The 26,343-nt window shown below is 46.5% G+C and overlaps 1 non-coding gene across 1 annotated transcript; it reads left to right on the top strand.

Annotated features, from left to right (window-relative positions):
* Positions 1-5,805: 5,805 nt before the first annotated feature.
* trnae-cuc (transfer RNA glutamic acid (anticodon CUC)) lies at positions 5,806-5,877 on the top strand. The gene has a single exon. It is a non-coding gene; the product is annotated as a tRNA-Glu (tRNA).
* The last annotated feature ends 20,466 nt before the right edge of the window (positions 5,878-26,343 follow it).

Below are 26,343 nucleotides of genomic sequence, written 5' to 3' on the forward strand. Positions count from 1 at the left end.
CTTATACTCTCTACTTCAGGACTCCCATATCCTGGGGAAAAGATCTCCGTTATTCACCCTATACATGCCCCTTATAAATTTCGAATGGTCACAGACGCTCCAGGGAATACAGCCCCAGCCTATTCAGCCTCTCCCTGTAGCTCAAACCCTCCAACTCTGGCAACAACCTCCTGAATCTTTTCCGAACCCTTTCAAGTTTCACAACACCTTTCCGACAGCAGGGAAACCAGAACTGAGTGCGGTATTCCAAAAGTGGCCTTTCCAATGTCCCGTGCAGCATTACCTCCAAACTCCTGTACTCAGTGTTCTGACTAATAAAGGAAAGCGTATCAAACACCTTCTATGCTATCCTGTCTTTTTGCAACTCCACTTTCAAGGAACTATGTACCTGCTTCCCAAGGTTTCTTTGTTCAGCAACACTTCCCAAGGAATTTACCATTCACCACATCGGTCCTGCCCTGATTTACCTCATCAAAATGCAACAGCTCATATTTGTCTAAATTAAACTCCATCCGCCACTCCTTGGCCCATCGGCTCATCTGATCAAATATAATTTATATCAAACTTTCTTTCCTCTCTTATTCCCTAAAAGCTGAAAATCTCCATCCCACACACTGTCCCTCCATTCTCACTTTGTTGAACCTAATCCCGGCTGTCCTCATCCTGAAGGGTTTGGTTCATGCTGATTAACAGTCCCACATTCAAGGGGAATCTAACAGAAACGTACATAATATTGAACGGCCTGCTCAGAGCGGACATTGGGAAGATGTTTTCATTGGGAGGAGAGACTAATACCCATGGGCACGGCCTCAGCATAAAGGGAGAATGGAGATTAGGAGAACTTTCTTTAGCCAGAGAGTGGTGAATCTATGGAATTCATTGTCACAGAAAGCTGTGGAGGCCAGGTCACTGAGTATGTTTAACACTGAGATAGAGTATCAAGGGTTGAGAGTTGCGGGGAGAAAATGGGAGAATGGGGCCGAGAAACGTAACAGTCAGGACAAATCGGGAGCAGGAGTAGACCACTTGATCTTTCCAGCCTGCACCAGCATTGAACACTTCATAACTGAATATGCATATACCTACACCTAGGGTGGATAGGCTGGAACTTTTCTCACTGGAACATAGGAGATTGAGAGGTGACCTTATAGAGGATTATAAAATCATGAGGGATACGGATGAGGTGAACAGCAGGTGTCCTTTCCGTCAGCTGGGGGTTTCAGGATCAGGGAGCAAATATTTTGAGGTGAGTGGAGAAAGATTTTATAAAGACAGGACAAGCATTTTTTTAAGAGAGTGGTCTGAGTGCAGAATGAATGCCCAGAGGAAGTCATAGAGTCATGGAGATGTACAGCACAGAAACAGACTGTTTGGTCAAACTTGTCCATGCCGACCACCTATCCCAACCCAATCAAGTCCTACCTGACAGCACACCGCCCCATATCCCTCCAAACCCTTCCTATTCATATACCTAACCAAATGCCTTTTAAATGTTGCAATCTTACGAGACTTCACCACTTCCTCTGGCAGTTCATTCAATAAACGTACCATCCTCTTCGTGAAAAAGTTGCCCCTTAGATCTCTTTTGTATCTTTCCCCTCTAACGATAAACCCATGCCCTCTCGTTCTGGACTCCCCCCCTCCCCCCCTCCCCAGGGAAAAGACTTTGTCTATTTATCCTATCCATGCCCCTCATGACTTTATACATGTACAGTTACAACGTTTAAAAGACATTTGGGTAAGTACATGAATACGAAAGGTTCGAAGGTTTATGGGCCAAACACTGGTAGGTGGGACGAGTTTAGTTTGAGAACATACTCAGCATGGACGAGTTGGATGAAGGGTCTGTTCAGTGCTGTCTGACTCTGTGACTGACCTGTACTGGTCTTAAAACCATTTTCTTACCTCCCCCCCCATAACCATCCACTTCTTTGTTGTTCAAATCTCAATGACCCCACTTCTGAACTCAATTCCTCTTCGTAATATACCAGTTGCCTCGCTCATTGCCTGCTGCATCTGCCCGACAACTGGCATTGACTGGTGTGGAGGGACTCTGAGACCCCTTTATACATCCATACATCATTCCTGATGAAGGGCTTGTGCCCGAAACGTTCACTGTCCTGCTCCTCAGATGCTGCCTGACCTGTTGTGCTTATCCAGTGCCACATTTTTCGACTTTCACCTCTAGTCCTCACTTTCTCCACATTCCAATATATCACCATTTAAACAATGCACTGTTTTCTTTTAAACAGCAAAGGCTATAACTTCACATTGCGGCACTGCACTTGCCATGTGTTTGCCAATTGAGACACAGACCTGAACCAACTTCGGGAAGAGGCATAACACTGAGTTCTGAACAAAAACCGTAGCACACTCAAAACGTCGGCTCTGTTTACCTTTCCACAGATGCTGCTCGACCCGTTGGCTTTCTGCAGTATTCGCTGTGTTTGTTGTACACAAATGCTGCTTTCCATTAAAGAACTTCAATCCCTGTCCTCTGGTAACTGACCCTTAACAGAGGCAATAGGTTCTTCTGATCATTAACCTGCCCATTCCCAACACTTCTCCCATCATTGCCAACAGCCCCTGGAAATCTCCAGTTAACTTTCTTTGCTCCAAAGAGAACATTCCCAAATTTGGGAATGTCTCCACAAAATGGAAATTCCTCCTCGCTGGACATGATGCAAGTGTTACAATAGGGAAGAGGTTTTGGCAAAATATTGTCAGTTAGAAGGTGGAAAAATGTTCAGAAGTAAAAGAAATCCCAGTCTCCAGCTTTGTGAATCTTTTGAAACTCTTTGGGAAGTGGAATTAGAGGAGAATGAAAGATGAACTGTCCGACTGAGCAGAGACAGTCCAGACATTGTCCCCTTGTTTAAGAGGCCGGGAGTTTGACTCTGATATTCTCGGGACATTAACTGATCTGAGATATTGAAAGAATGCTCTGCGCATCAGGAATTCAAACCCCATCTCAGCTCGGGGACAATGAGAACATTCAGTAAGAGGCAAAACACTGAAAGGCTCGGAGGGCTAGTTCCTAGTGACATGGATGTGCCTGCAGATGGTGGGATCAGACTGTCCCCATGTCTCCACAATGATTGTCCAAAGCATAATTATGGTAAAGTAAAACTAATAACAGCCAAGTAATTTTGGCGGAGCAGGTTGAATTATGAATTAAATAGTAGCTTCCTCAAAGACACTGCGCGGGCGGCACCTGGGCCTGTCTCTGTAGCGCAACTGGTCAGCGTATTTGGCTGTTAATTGAGAGGTTGGTGGTTCAAGGCCACCCAGGGACGGAGTGTTTGCTGTTCTCGCTCCGAGTGCTTTCTTGGCTGCCAAGGTGCGCGTTTATAATGGAGTCAGGAAAATGTTTCCCGAACGGAAATCTTCTCCCCTGAGGAAGCTCAAAGGGGTTTCTGAATTGATTTAATTTCTAACGTTAAGGACTGTGGATGCTGAGAATCCCAGACAGAAAGACAAACTGCTGGAGAAACTCAGCAGGTTTGGCTGTACCTGGATGAGAAAAAAAAAGAGTTCTGAAATGTTGTCTCTGATTCTCTTTCCACAGATGCTGCCTGACCTGCTGAGTTGCTCCTGCAATTTCTGTTTATGTTTTTAACTGAACGCCCATTTCATCTTTCGGGATGAAAAACCCAGACTCGCCATTTGCAGATATTTAACCCTTTCGAAATCTGTGAAGTGATTGGATTCAAACAAACTCTGCGATGATTCACTCTTTCTCAGCTCCACAGGCAGACAGACCTGGGAAATCAAGCTGTCAGTGTGGTTCTGTATTGGTGGGCCGAGTGGTGAATGCGATGGACATGAAATCCATTGCGGTTTCCCCACGCAGGTGTGAACCCTGCCGACTACAGTTGAGAACTGTCGTCAAAAGGAAAGGGAGATTGCTCCACGGTATTTTAAAGATGCAAATCAGTGGAGGAGTTGAAGTATTTCGATCACATTGGGACTGGTCTGGAATCTGCAACCCACTGCCTGTCAAGGCGGAACAAGCAGATACCCACAGAACTGCGTTTGAGGCTATGAGCCAAGTATTTGGAAATGAGACTAGAACAGTGAGGGGCGTGAAGTCGTGATCGAAATGAAGCAGGCACCTGAGGATTAATGTGCTTTTTTTGCCACAGAAAGATATTGCTTCACAAAGTTGGAACTATGGAAGGGACGCAGTGATGGTGATTATCTTTGGCTGTTCCCCTTGTGAATGTTTCCATTGCTGCGCATATCCGTGTTAACGTCAGAGCTCTGCAGCATGGCGGCGTCAGGTACGCACAGGGCCGGGGCGCAATGGATGACGCATCTGACTCCACCGACCTGTTTGAAATGCAGCTCACAGCTTCTTCTCACACCCCAATTAATCTTTCTCATTGTCCTGAAGCCGGCATACGGTTTGAATTCCTGATCTGCAGGAACGGGACTCTTTTCACTGTCTCGCGTCAGTCAGTGTCCCTGAGAACATCAGAGCCACGTCACAGCGCTGTCAGAGGTGGGGAAGCTGAAAGAGCCCCACACGCTGCTCACGGGCACATTTCACTTTCCCCAACTCACCGCCCCAACCAATGTGGCTTCTGGGCGTGGAAAGGGAAGAAACGCCAAAACCCAGTCTCAGCTTTGTAAATCTTCAGGAAATAAGAAAACTGTTCATCCCTTCGGGTCTTCCATCCCGGCCTGACAGCGTTGATTTAAATGGCTGTCCAGTCAGTGCCGATTCGTTTTGGCTGAAAAATCTTCCTTATCTCATTCCAGCATTTCCTGCCACAGAGGACTGTGTGGTAGAGTTTATGTATATATTTCTTTGTATGGTATTTTGTAAATAACATTCGTTTGCTGGTTGTTTGTATCGGGTATTTCAGGTTCATTAACCACTGTTCAAGTGTGTTGGTAGGTTTGTGGGCTACCATGATGGTGAGAGGATTGAGTTGTCTGGACATCATTTCACAGATGTCTTGAATGTAATGTATTGTGGCTAGTGTTTCTGCACACGTTGTGTCTGCTTGTGTCAATTTGTTGATGAGAAATCGGCACACTGGGTTTATTGGGAAGGCAAAAGTGTGGGCTGCAAATGCTGGAAACCAGAGTTTCGATCAGAATGGTGCTGGAAAAGCACAGCAGGTCAGACAGCTTCCGAATAGCAGGAAAATCGACGTTTCGGGCAAAAGCCCTTCTTCAGGAATAAAGGCAGGGCGCCTCCACGGTAGAGAGATAAATTGGGGGTTGCTGGCCGAAGTTAGCAAAGAGTACAATAGGTGAATGGGGGTGGGGATGGAGGTGACATGTCAGAGAGGAGGGTGGAGCGGATCGGTGGGAAGGGAGATTGTCAGGTCGGACAGGTCATGAGGACAGCGCTGAGCTGGAAGGTTGGACCTGAGGTGGGGGAGGAAAAATGAGGAAACTGGTGAAGTCCACATTAATGTCCTGGGGTTGAATATATCTGAGGCAAAGATGAGGCGTTCATCCTCCAGGCATCGGGTGGGGAGAGAGCGGCGATGGAGGAGGCCCAGGATCTGCATGTCCTCGGCAGAGTGGGAGGGGGGTTGAAATGTTGTTCCAGAGGGCGATGGGGTTGATTTTTGCGGGTGTCCTGGAGATATTCCCTCGAGCGCTGTGACTTGACTCTGCGAGGAGTCTCCAGTCTCCCCAATGTAGAGGAGACCGCATCGGGAGCAATGAATACAAGAAATGACATTGTTGGATGCACAGGTGAAAGCCTTCCAACTGCCGTGGAATGGATTCGATTTCCTGGTAGGGAAGAAATTTTCAGTTGAACTGTCAGTATTTAACCACATCTCCCTGGTGGTCTAGTGGTTAAGATTTGGCGCTCTCACCGCCGCGGCCCGGGTTCGATTCCCGGTTAGGCAAGCAATATTCAGGGAGTTTAGAGGTTGCCCGTTCTCATTAAGTGCGCTATATGCTTATTTATTGATCTTCGTATTTCCTGGGTGCTGCAGTGTGTCGTGGCTCGTTGAAACAGCATCCTGATGCAGATTAGTTTGCCTGTCTAGGGATGATTGCTTCTGTCGTTAAGTTCTTGGTTCGCGTGCGTTGTTTTCTTGTAGACGCTGTTTTGAATTTACCATTGACTGTTCGCTCTACTGTGACATCTAGAAATGTCACTTTGTTGTTGTTCTCCTCTTTTGTGAATTTTATGCCAATAAGGATATTGTTGATGGTGTCGTAGGTTTCCTCTAATTTGTTTCAAATTCTGATGACAAAAGTGTCATTGCTGTAGCGGACCCAAAGTTTGGGTTGGATCGTTGGAAGGGCTGTTTGTTCGAGTCTCCGCATTATTGCTTCTGCTAGGAATTCTGATACTGGTGGTTTCATGGGTGTTTCGTTGATTTGTTTTTAGGGTTTGTGACTGAATATGAAGTGGGTGGTAAGACATAGTTCCACGAGGTTGACAGTGCTATCTTTGCTGATGAAGTTGGTGCTGTGTTTGTGTCTTTGGTTCTTCGAGTAGGGTCTTCAGTTTTCTTTGGCCACGTTGATGTTAATGGATGTGAACAAGGCTGTTATGTCAAAGGACATCATTATTCCATCCTCTTCTGACTTCGTGTCTTTGGTGTTCAGGAATTCTTGGATGGAGCAAATAGCGTGAATCTTCGACTTGGTGTTTTAGTCTTCAGTGGAGGCCTTTGACTAGTCTGTATATTGATGTTCCAAGTAGTGAGACTACGGCCTGAGTGGGGCTCCTGCTTTGAAGAGGAGGAGAACAACAACAAAGTGCCATTCTAAAATGTCACAGTAGAGCGAACAGTCAATGGGGAACTTCAAACTAGCATCTACAGAAAAACAACATACACAAACCAAATCCTTAACTGCAGAAGCAATCATCCCAACACCCACAAACGAGGATGCATCAGGACATTATTTCAACGAGCCACTCCACACTGCAGCACAGAGAAACTACGAAGAGCACAAGAGAAATGCGTATATAGTGTATTTAAGGAGAACGGGTACCCAATAAACCCAGTCCGCCGATTTCTCATTGATGCTTCCAAGCTGGCTCTCAAAACTTCGGTTTGTCCCTCCATTCTTTCCTGTTTGTTTTTTTTTTCGGTTTTGAAAGCTTTCCCAATCCTCTGACTGAGTATTGGAGTTGGGAAGTTATGTTGTGCTGCACAGGACATTGGTTAGAACTATTGGAATATTGTGTGCAATACTGGTCTCCCTCCTATTAGAAGGATATTGTGAAATTTGAAAGTGTTCTGAAGCACCAATGGGTCCACAGAGGGGAAGAGATCCTTCTGCTCCCCTGAGTGTGGGAAGGCCTTCAGTGATCACTCTGCCCTGCTGACGCACCAGTTGGTACACACCGTGGAAGGCCGTTCTCCGGCCCCAATTGCGAGATGGCCTTCAGCAGTTCTTCCCACCTGCTGAGACACCAGTGGGCCCACACTGAGGAGAGGCCGTTCTTCTGCCCCGAGTGCAGGGAGGGCTTTGCTCTTTCTTCCGACCTGCTGGGCCCATTAGTGGGTCCACACCGGGTAGATGTCGTTCAGTTGCCCTAAGTGCAGGAAGGCCTTCAGCAATTCATCAGCACTGCTGAGACACTAGTCCGTCGACACTGGGGAGAAGCATTCTCCTGCCCCGAGTGTGGGAAGGTCTTTACCCGCTCCTCCACACTGCTGAAGCACCAGCTGATCCACGGGGGGTTGGAGGCGGAGGGCGGTGGCGAAGGGGGGTAGGAGGCCATTCTGCTGCCCTGAGTGCGGGAAGGCCTTCAGCAATTCCTCCGCCCTGTTGAAGCACCAGTGTGTCCACACCGGGGAGAGGCCCTTCAGCTCGCCCGAGTGTGGGTAGAGGTTCATATTTTCCTACAACTTGCGGAAGCACCAGCAGGGGCACCAACGCTTCCAGCAATCAGATCCCACCGGTGACGCGCTGCCTTCGGTCAACCCCCAGGACTGAACCTCCTGCCAGTCCTGATAGTGGGTGCAGTGGGATAGTAGGTGGGCTGTTTTTATTATCTGCTGTACTGCAATTGCCTCCCCTACACCCCACAACCACAACCCCTTGGTGGCTCAGCGCTGGCTTCTCTGCCTCATGGCACCAAGAACCCAGGAATAATTCCACCCTTCGGGGTCTGTGTGCAATTTAGGGAGGGTAGGAAAATGCATCTGACTGGGTTACTCTTCGGAAGATCAGTTCGGATGTATTAGGCTGAAGGACCTGTTTCCACATTGGCGGAGTTCAATCATCCTATGAGCTTTGCTTTCAGTACACAGTGCTGCTCAATAAGCCTGGGTCTGCTCATTGCCATGTGAAATGATCCAGAGAAACCTAAGACCGCAAGACTATCGGAGCAGAAGTTACGCCATTCGGCCCGTCGAGTCTACTCTGCCATTCGTTACTGACAAAAGTAGCGCAGACGAGATTAGCTTCAGTGTAAAAACAGGCCATTTGTCCCAACAAGTCCACACCGACCCTCCGAAGAGTAACCCATGCAGACCCATTTCCCTCTGACTAATGTACCTAACTCTACGGGCAAGAAAACATGGCCAACCCACAAGACCTGCACATCTTTGGTTTATGGAAGAAAGCAGGATCACCCAGAGAAAACCCACGTAGACGCTGGGAGAAAGTGCAAACTCCTCACATACAGTCACCCAAGGCTGCAATCAAACCTGGGCCCCCGGCACTATGAGGCTGCAGTGGTAACCACTGAGCCACGAAACTGCATGCCGAAGCAGGCAAGCAGGAGGTTGGGATAATAAAGCAAGCCAGGCAGCACCAGAATGTGGAGTAGTCATCGTTTTGGGTATTAACCCTTCTTCAGGACTGAAACGTTGCCTTCTCTATGAGAAACGATTTACGGGAATGTTGCAGGGGTTTGGAGGATTTGAGCTACAGGGAGAGGCTGAATAGGCTGGGACTGTTTTCACTGGATCATCGGAGGCAGCGGAGTGACCTAATAGAGGTTACAAAATTATGAGGTTTCAAGCTGAGGGTAAGAGACAATGTCTTTTCCCTGGGATGGGGGAGTCCAGAACTAGAGGGCAGAGGTTTAGGGTAAGAGGCAAAATATATTAAATGACAACTTCTTCATGCAGAGGGTGGTATATCTATGAAATGAGCTGCTACAGGATATCGGTCAGGTGCTGTCAAATGGGACGAGATTAATTTAGGATATCAGGTCAGCGTGGACATGTTGGACCGAAGGGTCTGTTTCCATGCTGTACGTGTCTCTGACGACTGATCCTGATGTAAGTTTAAAATAGAGTCCAAGTAACTTTGAATAGTTGAATCTTGTTGAGCTCAACTCCTGAAAAGTTTCAAATGAATCCCTCCGAGCGATACTGTTTAAAAATGCTGTGTTGGACAAAGTATCCCATCAAGTTCAACATAAAACCAGAGTTGAAGAAGTCAGAAGTCAGAACACCAAGGGGACCAAAACTGAGAGAGATCTAGGGTTGCGGGTTATTAGCTCCTAGAAAATTGAGTCGTTTGTAGACAGGGTGGTGAAGAAGGCTTTTGGCATGCTTGCTTTCATTGGTCAGAGCATTGAGCACAGGAGTTGGGACGTCTTGTTGCAGCTGTCACACATGCCACACAACAACGATAGGCGTTGCCCTGCCCCCCCTCTGATTGGCTATCCCTTTGAATATTTGGGGGAAATTAGACCCACCTGCCTGTGTTTGGCTCATATGTACTTATCCAAATAATTTTAAATATTGTAACATTACCTGCATCCACCACTTCCTCTGACAGTTCATACTACACACCAACCACCTTCAATGTAAAAAACGTTGCCCCCCTCCGTCCTTTTTAAATCTTCTCCCTCTCATCTTAAAAATATACTTCCAAACTTTGAACTCCCCGACCCTTCAGGAAAAGACTTTGGTTATTCAACTTATCTTTGTCCCTCATGACTTCATAAACCTCCATAACCTCCACCCTCAACCTTTTACACTCCAGTGAAAAAAAGTCCCAGCCTATGCCGTCTATAAATCATTCTGGCAACATCATAGTTAAAAAAGATGAGCTTTAAGAATTGACTGAAAGGGTAGTGAAGATTCAACCAGCTGACAGTGGATCTGAAATCACATGTCGATCAGAACAGATCAGGTTCGGACAGCAGGAAACCAGATAAGTTTTTACAACAAACCACAACAGTTTCATCATTTGACACTTAATTCCAGATTTATATTGAATTCAGATTCCACCATCTGCCGTGGTAGGTTTTGAACCCAGGTCCCCAGAACATTACCTGGGTAAATAGTCTGGTGACAATAAAGTCGGCCATCATCTCCCCTGGACACATTGGCATATTGTGTTTAGAGGTAACAAAGGAGCAAGAGGTTTTCAGCAGCTGCTAAGTTGTCGATATTACACAAGAGAACATCAGCACTCTCAGTAATGGCACATACTGAAACCAGGACCCTGTTTCAGAGGTAAGGGCTCGGGAACTGTAAGAAATAAGAATAGGAAAATGCCATTCAACCCTTTGAGCCTGCTTCTCCATTCAATAGGATTGTGACTGATCTGACATTCCCCACATACCCTTTCCTGCCCTTTTCCTGAAACTGCTTATCCCCCAACTGATCACGAATCTATCGATCCTATTTTTAAATGTGACATGAATGCTGTCAACAGAGTTACTTGGATGGGGGAGGGGGGAGCTCAGGTCGAACTTGGGGACTAAAACAATGGCTTCAAACGTCACAATATTTAACTAAGGGAATGTTTATAGTTTATAGCTAAAAATTCCTGAAGAAGGGCTCATGCCCTAAACGTCGATTCTCCTGTTCCTTGGATGCTGCCTGACCTGCTGCGCTTTTCCAGCAACACATTTTCAGCTCTGATCTCCAGCATCTGCAGTCCTCAATTTCTCCTAGAGAATCCCATGGAGTCTCACAGAGTGACACAGATGTACAGCATGGAAACAGACTCTTCGGTCCAACTCGTCCATGCAGCCCAGATATCCTAACCGAATCTAGTCCCAGATGCCAGCACTTGGCCCATATCCCCAAAAAACCTTCCTGTTCATATACACATCCAGATGCATTTTAAGTGCTGTAATTATGCACCCTCCATCACTTACTCCAGCAGCTCATGCCGTACATGCATCACCCTCTGCGTGAAAAGGTTGCCCCTTAAGTCCCTTCTATATCTTTCCCCTCCCCTCCCTAAATCTATGCCCTCTAGTTCTGGACTCCCCAATCCCAGGGAAAAGAACTTGTGTATTTGCCATCTCCATATCCCTCATGATTTTATAAACCGCTATAAGGTCACCCCTTAGCCTCCGACGCTCCAGAGAAAAAAGTCTTATTCAGCCTCGCCCTATAGCTCAACCCTACAACCCTGGCAACATCCTTGTAAATCTTTTCTGCACATTTTCGAGTTTCACAACATCTTTCCGATAGGAAGCAGACCAAAATTACATGCAATATTCCAAACGTGGCGTGACCAATGTTCTGTACAGTGGCAACATGAGCTCTCATCATAGAACATAGAACATAGAAAAAAATACAGCGCAGTACACACCCTTTGGCCCTCGATGTTGCGCCGATCCAAGCCCACCTAACCTACACTAGCCTACTATCCTCCATGTGCCTATCCAATTCCCGTTTAAATTCCCTTAAAGAGGGAGAGTCCACCACTGCTACTGGCATGGCATTGCATGAACTCACGACTCGCTGAGTAAAGAATCTACCCCTAACATCTGTCCTATACCTACCACCCCTTCATTTAAAGCTATGCCCCCTCGTATTAGCTGACTCCATACATGGAAAAAGGTTCTCATGGTCAACCCTATCTAAACCCCTAATCGTCTTGTACACCTCTATCAAGTCACCCCTCAACCTTCTTTTCTCCAATGAAAACAGCCCAAGTGCCTCAGCCTTTCCTCATACGATCTTCCTACCATACCAGGCAACATCCTGGTAAACCTCCTCTGCACCCGTTCCAGTGCCTCCACATCCTTCCTATAGTATGGCGACCAAAACTGCACACAATACTCCAGATGCGGCTGCACCAAAGTCTTATACATCTGCAACATGACCTCAGGACTCCGGAACTCAATTCCTCTACCAATAAAAGCCAGTACGCCATATGCCTTCTTCACCGCACTATTTACCTGGGTGGCAACTTTCAGAGATCTGTGTACATGGACACCAAGATCCCTCTGCTCATCCACACTACCAAGTATCCGACCATTAGCCCAGTACCCCAACTATTTGTTACTCTTACCAAAGTGAATCACCTCACACTTACCTACATTGAACTCCATTTGCCATCTTTCTGCCCAGCACTGCAGCTTATCGAAATCCCGCTGTAACCTGCCACATCCTTCCACACTGCCAACAACTCCACCGACTTCCGTATCATCCGCAAATTTGCTCACCCAACCTTCTAGCCCCTCCTCCAGGTCATTTAAAAAAATGACTTTCGGCAATGGCCCCAAAACAGATCCTTGCGGAACACCGCTGGTTACTGTCCAAGATGAACCTTTACCATCAACTACTACCCTCTGTCTTCTTCTAGACAGCCAATTCCTAATCCAAACTTCCAACTCAACCTCAATGCCATACCTCCGTATTTTTTGCAGTAGCCTTACCATGGGGAACCTTATCAAACGCCTTACTAAAATCCATATGCACAACATCTACTGCTTTACCCTCGTCCACCTCCTCAGTCACCTTCTCAAAGAATTCAATAAGGTTTGTGAGGCACGACCTGCCCTTCACAAAACCATGCTGACTATCATTGATCACATTATTCCTATCCAGATGTCCATAAATCCTATCCTTTACAATTCTCTCTGAGATTTGCCCACAACAAAAGTGAGACTCACCGGCTTATTGTTACTAGGGTTATCCCTACTCCCCTTCTTGAACAAGGGAACCACATTTGCTATCCTCCAGTCTTCTGGCGCTATTCCTGTAGACAACGAGGACATAAAAATCAAGGCCAATGGCTCTGCAATCTCTTCCCTTGCTTCCCAGAGAATCCTAGGATAAATGCCTTCAGGCCCAGGGGACTTATCTATTTTCACCCTCTCTAGAATTTCCAACACCTCTTCCCTACATACCTCAAAGCCGTCCATTCTAATTAATTGTGGCCTAGTATTCACATCGGCAACAATGTCCTGTTCCTGAGTGAATACTGACGAAAAGTATTCATTCAGTGTCTCCCCAATCTCTTCAGCCTCCACACGCACCTTCCCACTACTATCCTTGACTGGACCTATTCCTATCCTAGTCATTCTTTTATTCCTGACATACCTATAGAAAGCCTTTGGGTTTTCCCTAATCCTACCAACTAAGGACTTTTCATGTCCCCTCCTTGCTGCTCTTAGCTCTCTCTTCAGATCCTTCCTGGCTACCTTATAATTCTCAGTCGCCCCAATTGAACCTTCACGCCTCATCTTTACATAGGCCGCCCTCTTCCCTTTAACAAGGGATTCCAATTCCTTATTAAACCACGGCTCACTCACACGACCCTTTTCTCCCTGCCTGACAGGTATATACTTATCAAGGACACTTAATAGTTGCTCCTTGAACAAGCTCCACATATCAATTGCGCCTTTCCCTTGAAGCCTACTTTTCCAAGCCACGCATCCGAAGTCGTGCTTCACCGCATCATAATTTTCCTGCCCCCAGCTATAACGCTTGCCCTGCAGTGCACACTTATCCCTCTCCATCACTAGAGTAAAAGTCACCGAATTGTGGTCACTGTCCCCAAAGTGCTCACCTACCTCCAATTCTAACACCTGCCCTGGTTCGTTACCCAGAATCAAATCCAGTATGGCCTCACCTCTTGTTGGCCTGTCTGCATATTGTATCAGGAAACCCTCCTGCTCACATTGGACAAACACTGACCAATCTAACGAATTCGAGCTATAGCTTTCCCAGTCAATATGTGGAAAGTTAAAGTCCCTCATAACAACCACCCTATTACTTTCACTCTTCTCCTGAATCATCCTCGCAATCTTTTCTTCTACGTTTCCAGGACTATTAGGAGGCCTGTAGAAAACTCCAAACAGGGTGACCTCACCTTTCCTATTCCTAACCTCAGCCCAAACTACCTCAGATGGCGAGTCTTCATCCATCGTCCTTTCCACCGCTATAATACTATCTTTGACAAGCAATGCCACACCTCCCCCTCTTTTAGCCCCACCTCTAACCCGACTAAAACATTTAAACCCTGGAACCTGCAACAGCCAAACCTGTCCCTTTTCTCCCCATGTCTCCGGAATAGCCACAACATCGAAATCCGAGGTACCAACCCACGCTGCAAGTTCACCTACCTTATTTCGTATACTTCTTGCATTGAAGTATACACACTTCAAGCCACTTTCCTGTTTACAGGCACCCTCCTTTGAGATTGATGCCATGTTCCTAAATTCCCTACACTCCAGGTCCTGCACCCTAAAGCTACAGTGTAGGTTCCCATGCCCCTGCAGAGTTAGTTTAAACCCTCCCCAAGAGCACTAGCAAACCTCCCCCCAAGGATACAGGTGCACCTCAGGTTCAGGTGAAGACCATCCTGTTCATAGAGGCCCCACCTTCCCCAGAAAGAACCCCAATTATCCAGATACTAGAATCCCTCCCTCCTGCACCATCCCTGTAGCCACGCATTTAACTGTTCTCTCTCCCTGCGCGCTTTTATCGGGGAAAAAAAAAACCTACCCAGGACAGTTTGCGCTGCACCAGCTTCCGGGTCCGCTCCGCGCTTTTTAAAAAGAAAACTTTCAAATTTAAACCGTTGAACAAACGTCACCGAGCCTTCAAGCAGCCACTGCCAAACAGCCCTTACCTGCTCCGCTACATCTGTCCTCGATACTCTGACCAACAAAGGAAAGCAGACCAAACGCCTTCTTCACGACCCAATCTGTCTGCGTTTCTAATTTTAAGAAACTATCAACCTGAACTCCAAGGTCTCTTTGCTCAGCAATACTTCCAAAGAACTTACCATTAAGTGTAAAAGTCCTCCTGATCAGGTCCTTGGGTTTTATCCACTTTTATGCATTTCAAGATATCCAGCAATTTCTGATCTGTAATATGGACATTTTTTCAACATGTCACCATCTACTTTCTCATATTCTATATCTTCCATGCCCTTCTCCACAGTACACACTGAATAATATCCGTTCAGTATCCCCCACCCCGCCCCGATCGACTGCAGCTCCACACAACGGCCGCCTTGCTGATCTTTGAGGGGCCCTATTCTCTCCCTTGTTATCCTTTTGTCCTTAACGTATTTATAAAAACCCTTTGGGTTATCCTTAACTGTATTTGCCAAAGCTATCTCATGTCCCCTTTTTGCGCTCATGATTTCTCTCTTAAGTATGGTCGTACTGCCTTTATTCTCGAAGGATTCACTCGATCTCTCTGTCAATACCTGACATATGCATCCTTCTTTATCTTAACCAAAATCTCAGTTTCTCTGGTCATCCAGCATTCCCGACACATACCAGCCTTGCCTTTCACCCTAACAGGAATATACTGTGTCTGGACTCTTGTTATCTCATATTTGAAGGCTTCCCATTTTCCAGCAGTCCTTTAACCTGCGAAGAACTGCCCCCAATCAGTTTTTGAAAGATCTTCCCTAATACCTGAGTCTTCCTCCAATTTAGAACTTCAACTTTTAGATCTGATATATTATTTTCAATCACTATTGTAATGTTAATAGAATTATGGTTGCTGGCCCTTAGGTTTTGCACCCTTGCCAGCATGTACATCCTCATTGTGAATTAGAAAATTTCCTTGCACACACTTCACAAATTTCTCTATTTGGCAGATAGGTAAATGGGCAGGAGTTATACATTGGGTCAACTCTTCCTTCATTCCCATCAACCCTAACCCCTTCCGACCCCAATAGTCCAACGGCAACTGCCGAATGTGTGACACTAGCCCATTTACCTGCTCCCTCCCCACTATCCAAGGGCCCAAACTTACTTTCCAGGTGAAGCGGCACTTTACCTGCTCTTCCCACATCCCAGTCTACTGCATTTGCTGCTCACAGTGTGGTCTCATTTACAATAGGGAAAACGAAGCATAAACTGGGTGACTGCTGCACAGAACATCTACGTTCTGCCCGCAAAAATATCCCGAGCTTCCAGTTGCCTGCCAATTCCACACCCCACCCTGTTCCCTGGCCAACATCTCTGTCTCAGGTTTGCAGTAGTGTTCCAGCAAAGCTCAGCACCAGCAGAACGAAGAACACCGAATATTTCACTTGGGGACCATAAATCCCTCCGGTCCCAATATCGAATTAAATAATTCTAGAGCCTGAAATCCATAGTATCCTCGTCCCTTCCACACACAACAAGCATTGTTATCACGTAGTCTGTCATTACACAGTACCATTCTTAGCCACGAACAGTCTCCATTCACCCTCCCACACGGATCGTTATCAACTCCCTTTCCTGTCCAACAGGTCTTCCCTCGCTTTGGGCTCTGTCCTGATCTATCATTTACTGCATCCGCCTTCCTCTCACGATATCTCCTGCATATAAACCAACGTTTTCCAGATCACCATCAGTTCTATGGAAAGGTCACCGGCAACTACTGCTTTTTTTGTTTCTGATATACAGCATCCGCAGTTCTTTCAGCTTTTTATTGAGGTAGAGTTGGAAATTGTTTCGAGAGACGGAAGAAGAAGGGGGAGAAACAGAACAGACATGAACTGTTGATCTCCGTTGTCACTCAAAACGAAAAATCATTGCAGTGCGATCACTTCCCTTAAGCATGAATAGAGGTCACGCGCCGCCCGTGAGTTTGTGCCGGTAGCGCGTCTGACTCCAGAGCAGGACATTGCGTGTTCCAATCCCGTCATGCTCCCTGTAACCAACTTCTTACACTTCAAATCAAGAAAGGAGGACGTTCACTCGGGATATCTGTTGAGCCAAGTCTTCTTTCCGGAAACTTTCGATCACACGTGAAGCTTTGCTGTCAGTTTGATTTGTGAACACTGTGTCAGGGAGGTGGTGTTCCCCTTGTCTGGGTAAATGCTCAGCTCCCCCAGTTCATCACCGGCTTTAAACACAGCCGCCTCCCTCTGGGCAGCCACTTCGTTCAGTTGGTGACAGCGTGGTGTGAATAACATAATACCGATACTTTTACAACATAATCCAGAGACTCCCAGCTTTATGTTTCAATCTATCAGGAGAGTGACAGCGAGTTCAGATAGAAATGTTTCCCACCAACAGCAAATTCTTTCCTCTCACTGGACACAGTTAAAATTATCTTTTCTCAACAGAAGGTGCGGAAACTACAGTCTGGCATCCGCTGTCCACATTAACGGTGAGCCTGAATTTTATTAACGGTGTCAGTAAAATCCAGTGGCGGACACTGATTTGGTCGAGTCGATTTTTTTGCCAAGCGTAATTCACTGAGAGAATGCTGCCGTATGAAACAGCGTGGGGAATTACTGCAGGGCCTCCTGCGCATGGAACTCACCGCAACTGATGTGTGTCACCTTCCCCAGTTTATTCCTATCTCGAAGAAGAGAGGTTTGATGATTCGGATCATAGCAGCCAGACAGAGGACAGGAGAAGAGCACTCAGACCTTCACAAGCTTGTCACCACAGCTGGGTCAACATGGTCCGTGTATCAGTACGGGATAGTAATTTGCATCTACCGACTGGAAGCACAGCAAATTGGAGTGCTGGTGCGACTTTCAGACAGGAGAAAACGGCTTCGACCTATCAACTGGAGTGGCTCCCAATGCGCAACTCCGCTCACCTCAACTGAATAACTATAAACAAATTACTCAGTGATTCAAAGGAATACTCGGTTTTGAATCTGCATTGTGTCATGTACCTTCGAAAATGATGTCAAAACACCATCATTGCTGTGATGGAGTATCCTGTTGGGCAGAATATATCCGTTGTCAAATTTTCCACGTTCTATTGGTCCAACTCCGATTTCACTCAGAATCACGAAATGTGTGACAGCGCAGACTAAGGCCATGCAGCCCACCTTAGCTCTGCTGGCTCAACACAATATGTAAATAAGTGTCTCATTTTGTCGCCTTCACCCTGTAAATCTGCACATTGTCACATTGAACATGCCCACCGAATTCCCTTTTGTGTCCATTGAATCTACCTCTTGGTCACTGTCATACAGGAACTTACTGAGCCCACTCCCTGTGTGAAAACAGTCTTCCGAATGTCACTTTTGCTTATTTTCCTGATGACTTTCTATCTCTGCCAAATCGTTCTCGATCCTTTCAGGCCTGGGAGCTTTTTCACTACATTATTTCCTCTGTCTAAAACCCTCATAACGTGGAAAACTTCAATCAGACCAGCTTTCAGCCTTGTGTTCACCAAAGAGAACTGCCCCAACTTTCCAATCTACCTTCATGACCGACATTCCTCATACAAGGCACCATTCACTTCAACTTGTTAAGCGCTGTCTGCAATCAATTCACTTCCCCGCTTCCTGAAGTATCACCCTCAGAATTCAGCGTAATACAGGTGGAGGCTTCATTCAGGCTCGGATTGTGCGGACGAAAATCTGCAATACTTGTTTTCACTTTGAACAAGGGTTTCCCTTCGCCGTGTTCTCTGCAATGGTACCATTAGACCATAAGACATAGGAGTGGAAGTAAGGCTATTCGGCCCATCGAGTACACTCCGCCATTTCATCAAGGCTGATGGGCATTTCAACTCCACTTACCCGCATTCTTCCCGTAGCCCTTAATTCCTTGTGACATCAAGAATTTATCAATCTCGGCCTTGAAGCTATTTAGCGTCCCCACCACCACTGCACTCCGCGGCAATGAATTCCAGAGGCTCACCACTCTCTGGCTGAAGAAATGTCTCCAATTTCTGTTCTGAATTTACCCCCTCTTATTCTAAGATTGTGCCCTCGGGTCCTAGTCTCTTTGCCTAACGGAAACAATTTCTTAGCACCACCCTTTCCAAGCCATGCATTATCTTGTAAGTTTCTATTAGATCTCCCCTTAACCTTCTAAACCCCAATGAATACAATTCCAGGATCCTCAGCCGTTCCTCGTATGTTAGACCTGCCATTCCAGGGATCATCCGTGTGAATATCCGCTGGACACGTTCCAGTGCCAGTATGTTCTTCCTGAGGTGTGGGGACCAGAACTGGACACAGTACTCCAAATGGGGCCTAACCAGAGCTTTTTAAAGGCTCAGTAGCACATCGCTGCTTTTATATTCCAACCCTCTTGAGCTAAATGACAACATTGCATTCGCTTTCTTAATCACGGATTTAACCTGCATGTTTACCTTTAGAGAAGGTAAACCTCTGTCCCAAACCTAATTCAGGCAGTCCGATCTTATTTAATAAAGCGGTTTTTGAGAAAACTGATCCGGCAGTTTTGTTCAGGTCAAGTTAAGAAATGAGGGTTCACCTGGGATTGGCACTCGGCACCTCCCACACGTCTGTATAAGCTAAAAAACCCAAAGATAGCAAAACCAAAGCTAGCATAATACCCCGAGACCAACGAGCCACCAACCATGGGCGCAGCCAGCTCCTGAAGTAGCTGAGACTTGCTCAGTACGAAATACATTGTACATTGCTCCTAGAATTACAAGCAGCAAAGACTTTCAAGAACATCTGCTTCTCAATCTGTCTCCTTGCTCCCAGGACGCTGCTGTTTGCCCTGTCCCCAGGAACCGGGCTCTCTCTACTAGCAGATAATTGAACCATTTCGTTTCTACTTAAAAGCTGTGCTGGTGGAAGGCAGAGCCCATTCGCTCTTCTGCTCTCCATCTCACGATTACGTGAGGCAGGAGAAGTCAGTTACAGTCATGCGTAGGAAATGGGCAATTTTGAACTTGTTCCAAAGGTCCTGTTTATGGAGAGATAGAAATATGCTGTGCTGCCGGGACAGAGAGAAATGGACACCGGAGACACTTCCCTACGGTAAATTGATATGAGTGCATTTCTGTGCAGCCTGCTTGGTGTTCAGAATTTGTCTTAACACAGCAAACCTACAGAGAGTTTTTTCTTACACGGGCGTTGGTTTCTTTACTGCAGGAATGGACCAAACCAGCATATCATGTTTTACAACTTAACTGGTTCATTGCCATCTGAGAGAAGAGGTTTAACACTTGAGATCAGAACACACCGACAGAAAACTGGACTAGACAACTCAGAGCTCCACAAGTGTGCCAACGCAACTGTATAAATTTGACTTGTGTATCGATGTGACCTAGTTAGCTCAGATACCAGACGTTTTGGGAAGCAGATGTCAAGGCAAGGAAAAGAACAGAGCGCCGTTATACAGGAAAGCAGCGAAAGACGACATTGAGTGAAGAGGAGAAAATGGTTTCGCTTCTGGGTTATGATCCCAGCATGCACCCGCTGTGCCATTCTCCTGCATTGCACGGCAGCTTTTCCAGAGAAGTATTCAGCTGTTCATCTGGCGTGTGACTTGCATGTTAGAGAATGACGTCAAAAGATCTTCACTGCTGTAGTGTCATGTGCTGTTGTGCAGACATATCGCGATGTGCAAATATAAACTCTGAGAGCAATGTACACTAGAGATTCTGAGCCAGCTGAAACTTGCTCAGTGTGAAATACATTCCACATTGCTCCAGGAATTTCAAGCAGCAGAGTTTCCAGAATATCTGCTTGTCATTCTGTCCCCAGGGCGCTGATGTTTGTCTCATCCCCAGAAACTGGACTCTCTCCACTGGTGGATAATTAAACCAATTTGTTCCTACTTGCAAGCTGTTCTGGGGGCGGGGGGAGGAGGATGGAAGAGTCCATTCGCTCTTCTGCTCTCTCTCTCAATCCCTTGGGGTGAGAGGTATCAGTTACACTAATGCGTGGGAAGTGAGCAACTTTGATTGTGAACTTGCTCCAAACGTCTGTTATCGGAGAGATAGAACGATGCTGTGCTGGCGGATCAGAGAGAAATGGACACCGAAGACTCTTCCCTCAGGTAAATTGATATGAATACATTGTTGTGCAGCATGCTTGCTGTTCAGAATTCCTCACACGCAGCAATCTTACCGAAGGTCTATTGCAAAGTGGGCATCGCTTTCTTTGCTGCGACCACGCAGCAGTTAACATCTGAGAACCAAGTGTCCCAGATGAAGAGAATCCGTGTGAAACCTTCACTCACTGAGAGTTATCCCCACGGCCCTGAGCTGTGGGACTGCAGGCAGTCCAACACGGAAGGGACGGTTAAAAATGAACCATCGTCGCTCCCTCAGCCTCTCTGTCCCAGAAACAGGCAGTGGGACGGCATAAACGCGGAGCATCATTCTCCTGCCGACAGAGGCGGTCCAGCCCATTGTGTCGACGGCAACTGTCTGTCACTTGTCTCTATTTCTGAGGTGATTCACAATCGGTGATATCTGTCCGAATAGTAAGGGTCTGTGTCTGTGTGGTGATACGGTTTCTGACATGCTGATCATCTTGTCATTCACATCCGAACCGGCGTGGCGAATTACTGCAGGGAAGGCACGAAACCGCAAGGCATGCGTTTCAACTTTATCAGCTCATTGGCATCTCAGAGAAGTGGTTTTCCGAATCAGTTCATAGGAAACCGACGAACAACAGGAGAAGACCACTCAGACCTCCAAAAAGCATGTTACTTGAACCGTGTGAGGTTCACGAGTGTCTCGGTATGATTCAGAGACTCAAGACGTAGGTGCAAAGGCAAGATACAGAACAGAGCACAGCACCATTACAAAATGAAGCTGCTCAAGGAGACATCGACCAACAGCAGAAGATGTTTTCAATCCATCGACCTCTGCGTTATGGGCCCAGCACGCTTCCGTTTTCCACAGGTCCCTTCAGCCTTTCGTCTGGCACGCAGCAGGCACGTTCGAGACTGATGTCAAAGATCTCCACTGCTGTCGTGTGATATGTTGGTGCGCAGACGTATGGAGACTGTGTAAATATAAACTTTTTTTCTCACTTCCCACATTCTGTTGGTCGAAATGTGATCTCATTCTGAATCCCAGCATGTGTCACAGCGCAGACGGACGCCATGCGGCCCACCTTCACTGTGCTGGTTCGAGACAGTAAGTAAACGTGTGTCTCTACTCATATCATTTGCTTGCCTTCCCCGTGTATTTATGTATATTGTTACTTTAAACATGACCACAGAATTCCCTGATGCTTCTATTGAATCTGCCTCTTTGTCAATGTCAGGGGATTTGCTGACCCTAACCACACCCTTCCTAATGTCACTTTTAGTTCTTTTCCTCTTGACTTTAAAACTGCCGAATCATTGCCGATCCTTTCAGGCGTGGGAGCATTACTTTCTCTGTCTGGACCCCGCATGACTTGGAAAGCTTCAATCAGGCCAGATTTCAAACTTTTGTTCTCCGAGGAGAGCTGTCCTAATTTTCCAATCTACCATCATCGCTGACATTCCTTAAAAACGGCACCACTGACGTCAACGCAATATTCCATCATTTCACTTCCCTGTTTACTGCTCAATGTGTACTCCAAGCAGCCCAACCTGGCTTAGCGAAGATGCTTTTTGAGAAAACTAACCGGGCACTTTTACACAAACCAGGAAGCGCGGGCTAGTCCGAGATTTGAACCCGGGATCGCTGGCAAGCCTGCGCAGTAGAAGAACTCAAAGCAAGAATCATACCCAACAACCAACGAGCAACACAAACGTCATGCAACCACTCCCACTCCACCTCTTCAACCAGTTGAGTCTTGCTTAGTGTGAAATACATTTGAGATTGCTCTAAGAATTGCAAGCGGCAAAGAGTTTCCAGAACAGCTGCTTCTTATTCTGTCTCCCTGCTGCTCTTTGTCCCGGGCCCTCTCTACTGGCAGAAAGTTAAACCATTTTGTTTCTAAACTTTTCTCTAACACCGGAGTGACCAGTGACAAGCATTGACCTCCTCAACACAGGATACAGAGAACAACAGAAGACCACTCAGACATCCACGAGGGTGTCATCTCAACTGTGCACATTGGGCCAATATAATGATGTGAAATATTTATGTCGAAGTTTTTTGGGAAAGAGATGAGAAGGCGAGGTGCAGAACAGTGCGCTGTTATACGGGAAAGCTGCGAAAGAGAACATGGAGTGAATAGGAGAGATGGTTTCCCTCCTGGGTGATGCTCCCATCACGCACCCGCAGACATATCGCCGGCGTGCAAATATAAACTCTGTCTAAATTCCCACATCCTGTTTTTTCGAACCGTGATTTCGCTCAAAAGCACACAATTTCAACCCTCGAAACGTTCAAACTTTAACAAAGTGCTCATAGATATATTTAGCGAAAACCTGAAAGAAATTCTTCCAAACTTACTTGGGGAATTTCGGTTTGAGTGCTCTTGAACTTTAAGTAAAAGGAAGGGAAATTTGCGTCGAGGCTGTGCAATGTGGAGATGTGTTCCCCATGTGAACTGATAGTGGTTCGCCATCCCAGTGCTTCCCGATGCAGGGCTGCCCTGACCCACCGGGAGGTTTCTTTGATAAACTGTCCCGGGAGCTTCCAGCCGTACCGTGACGTCATAGGGCGAGCCCCTGGTGATGGCCTGCAGCTGCTGTGACACAATAATGATGCTGGCCCCGGAACATGAATACGAATTAGTTCATGAGTCACGTGGTACAGAATCATTCGATGGAATGTTCTTTCAACTTCACGGATTTATATATGAGAGGAGGTAAGTGGGAAGGGTTACACCTCGGGTCCACTCTTCCTTCACTCTCAACACCCCACATCCACCTCCCATTGTACCAAGGCACTTTCCCCTGCAACCGCCGAATGTGTAACACCTGCCCGTTTACCTGCTCGATCCTGATTATCCAAGGGCTCGAACATACCTTTCAGGTAACGCAGCACTTTACCTGCACATTTGTCACAACCTAGTCTACTGCATTCTTTGCTCACAGTGTGGTTTCCCCAAAGTAGCATGAAGCATAAACTGGGTGACTGCTTCGCAGAACATCTCGGTTCTGCCCGCAAAAAAAGGCCTTGAGCTTCTGGTTGCCTGTCACTTTAACACGCCACCCTGTTCCCTGGCCAATATCTCTGCCTCAGGCATGTAGCAGTGTTCCAGCAAAGCTCAGCTCCTGATGGAAGACCAACGCCTCATTTTCCACTTGGAGATCCTATAGCCATCCAGTCTTCAACATCGAGTTCAATATTCTTTGGACCCGAACTCCCCCATGCCCTTGACCCCAACCTCACCCACACGAGGCCTTGTTATCACATCGTCTGCTGTTACACATGACTTATTGTTAGCCAGGAAGAGTCGCCATTAACAGTTAGTCACCCTCCGACACAGATTGTTATTCACTCCTTTGTCCCTTTAATGTTCTCCCTCTGAATTGGTGGCAAAGAGAGCAACGTGGACTGATATCCCTGAGCCATCTGTTTGTCCCATCTCCAGGAACAGGGTTTTCTCCACTGGTGGATAATTAAGCCATTTCTCTGTTGATCTGACGTGAGGAGATTGTGTAAATATAAACTTTTCTAAATCCCCACCTTCCGTTGGTCGAGCTGTGAGTTCACTCTGAATCACAACACGTGTCACAGCGCACTTGGAGGACCACCTCAGCTCTGCTGGTTCTTCACAGCAAGTAAATGAGAGACTCTATGCGTATCATTCTCTTGCCTTCTCCCTGTAAATGTCCACATTGTTACTTTGAAATGACCGCCGAATTCCCTTTTGTGTTATTGAATCTGCCTCTTTGTCACGGTCAGACAGAGATTTACGGATCCGAACCACTCCCTGTGCGAAAATGTTCTTCCTAATGTCACTTTTATTTTTTTTTCCAATGCCTTGAAATCTCTGCCGATTTTTTGGGAAATTGAAAGGATTCTCATGCCAGCACATGAGGGTAAAGGACTGCGGATGCTGAGAATCCAGAAACTGCTGGAGAAACTCAGCAGGTTCGGCGGTACCTGTGGGAGAAAACAGAGTTCTGATGTATTGTCTCTGATTCTCTTTCCACCGATGGTGCCTGACCTGTAATTTCTGTTGCTCCTGCAATTTCTGTTTTTGCTTTTAACTGAAAGTTCATTTCATCTTTCGGAATGAAACAACCAGACTCGCCATGTGCAGATATTTAATCCTTTCGAAACCTGTGAAGTGATTGGATTCAAACAAACCCAGCAATAATTCACTCTTTCTTAGCTCCACAGGCAGAGAGACCTGGGAAGTGAAGCTATCAGTGTGGTTCTTTATTCGTGGGCCGAGTGGTTAATGCGATAGACATGAAATCCATTGCGGTTTCCCCACGCAGGTGTGAACCCTGCCGACGACAAAATGAGAAATGTCGTCAAAATGAAAGGGAGACTGTTCCCCGGTTTCTTCTTTAAGATTCAAATCAGTGAAGGGGGAAAGATGTTTCACTCACATTGGGACTGGTCGGGAATCTGCAACCCACTGCCTGTCAGGGTGGAACAAGCAGATACCCACAGAGCTGCTTTTGAGGCAATGAGTCAAGTATTTGGAAATGAGACGAGAACAGTGAGGGGCGTGAAGTCGTGATCGAAATGAAGCAGGCAGCTGAGGATTAATTTTATTTGCCAGTGAAAGATACTGCTTCACAAAGTTGGGACGATGGAAGGGAAGCAGTGACGGTGATTATCCTTGGCTGTTCACCTTGTGAATGTTCCCATTGCTGCGCATGTCCGTGTTAACGTCAGAACTCTGCAGCATGGCGGTGTCATGTACGCACAGGACCGTGGCGCAATGGATGACGCATCTGACTCCATCTACCTGTTTGAAATGCAGCTCACAGCTTCTTCACGCATCCCAATTAATCTTTCTCATGGTCCTGAAGCCGGTTTGAATTCCTGATCTGCAGGAACGAGACTCTTTTCACTGTCTCGCGTTAGTAAGTGTCCCTGAGAACATCAGAGACGAGTCACAGCGCTGTCAGATGAGGGGAAGCTGAAAGAGCCCAACACGCTGCTCACGGGCACATTTCACTTTCCCCAACTCACCGCCCAAACCACTGAGGCTCCTGGGAGTGGAAACGAAACAAACACCAAAACCCAGTCTCATATTTGTAAATCTTCCGAAAATAAGAAAACTGTTCATCCCTTCGGATCTTCCATCCTGGCCTGACAGGGGTGATTGTAATGGCTGTCCAGTCAGTGTCGAATTTTTTTGGCTGAAAATATCTTCCTTATCTCATCCCAGTATTTCTTGCCACAGAGAACTGTGCGGCAGAGTTCATGTATGTATTTCCTTTGATGGTATTTTGTAAATAACATTCGTTTGCTGCTTGTTTGTATCGGGTGTTTCAGGTTCATTAGCCGCTATTCAAGTGTGTTGGTAGGTTTGTGGGCTACCATGATGGTGAGAGTGTTGAGTTGTCTGGACATCATTTAACAGATGTATTTAATGTAAGGTAATGTGGCTAGGGTTTCTGCACACGTTGTTTCTGCTTGTGTCAATTTGTTGA

The sequence above is a fragment of the Chiloscyllium plagiosum genome, unplaced genomic scaffold (assembly GCF_037043375.1).
Source record: "Chiloscyllium plagiosum isolate Xiang-an unplaced genomic scaffold, Cpla_swu_hap1 HiC_scaffold_27, whole genome shotgun sequence".
Taxonomy (NCBI): Eukaryota; Metazoa; Chordata; class Chondrichthyes; order Orectolobiformes; family Hemiscylliidae; genus Chiloscyllium; species Chiloscyllium plagiosum.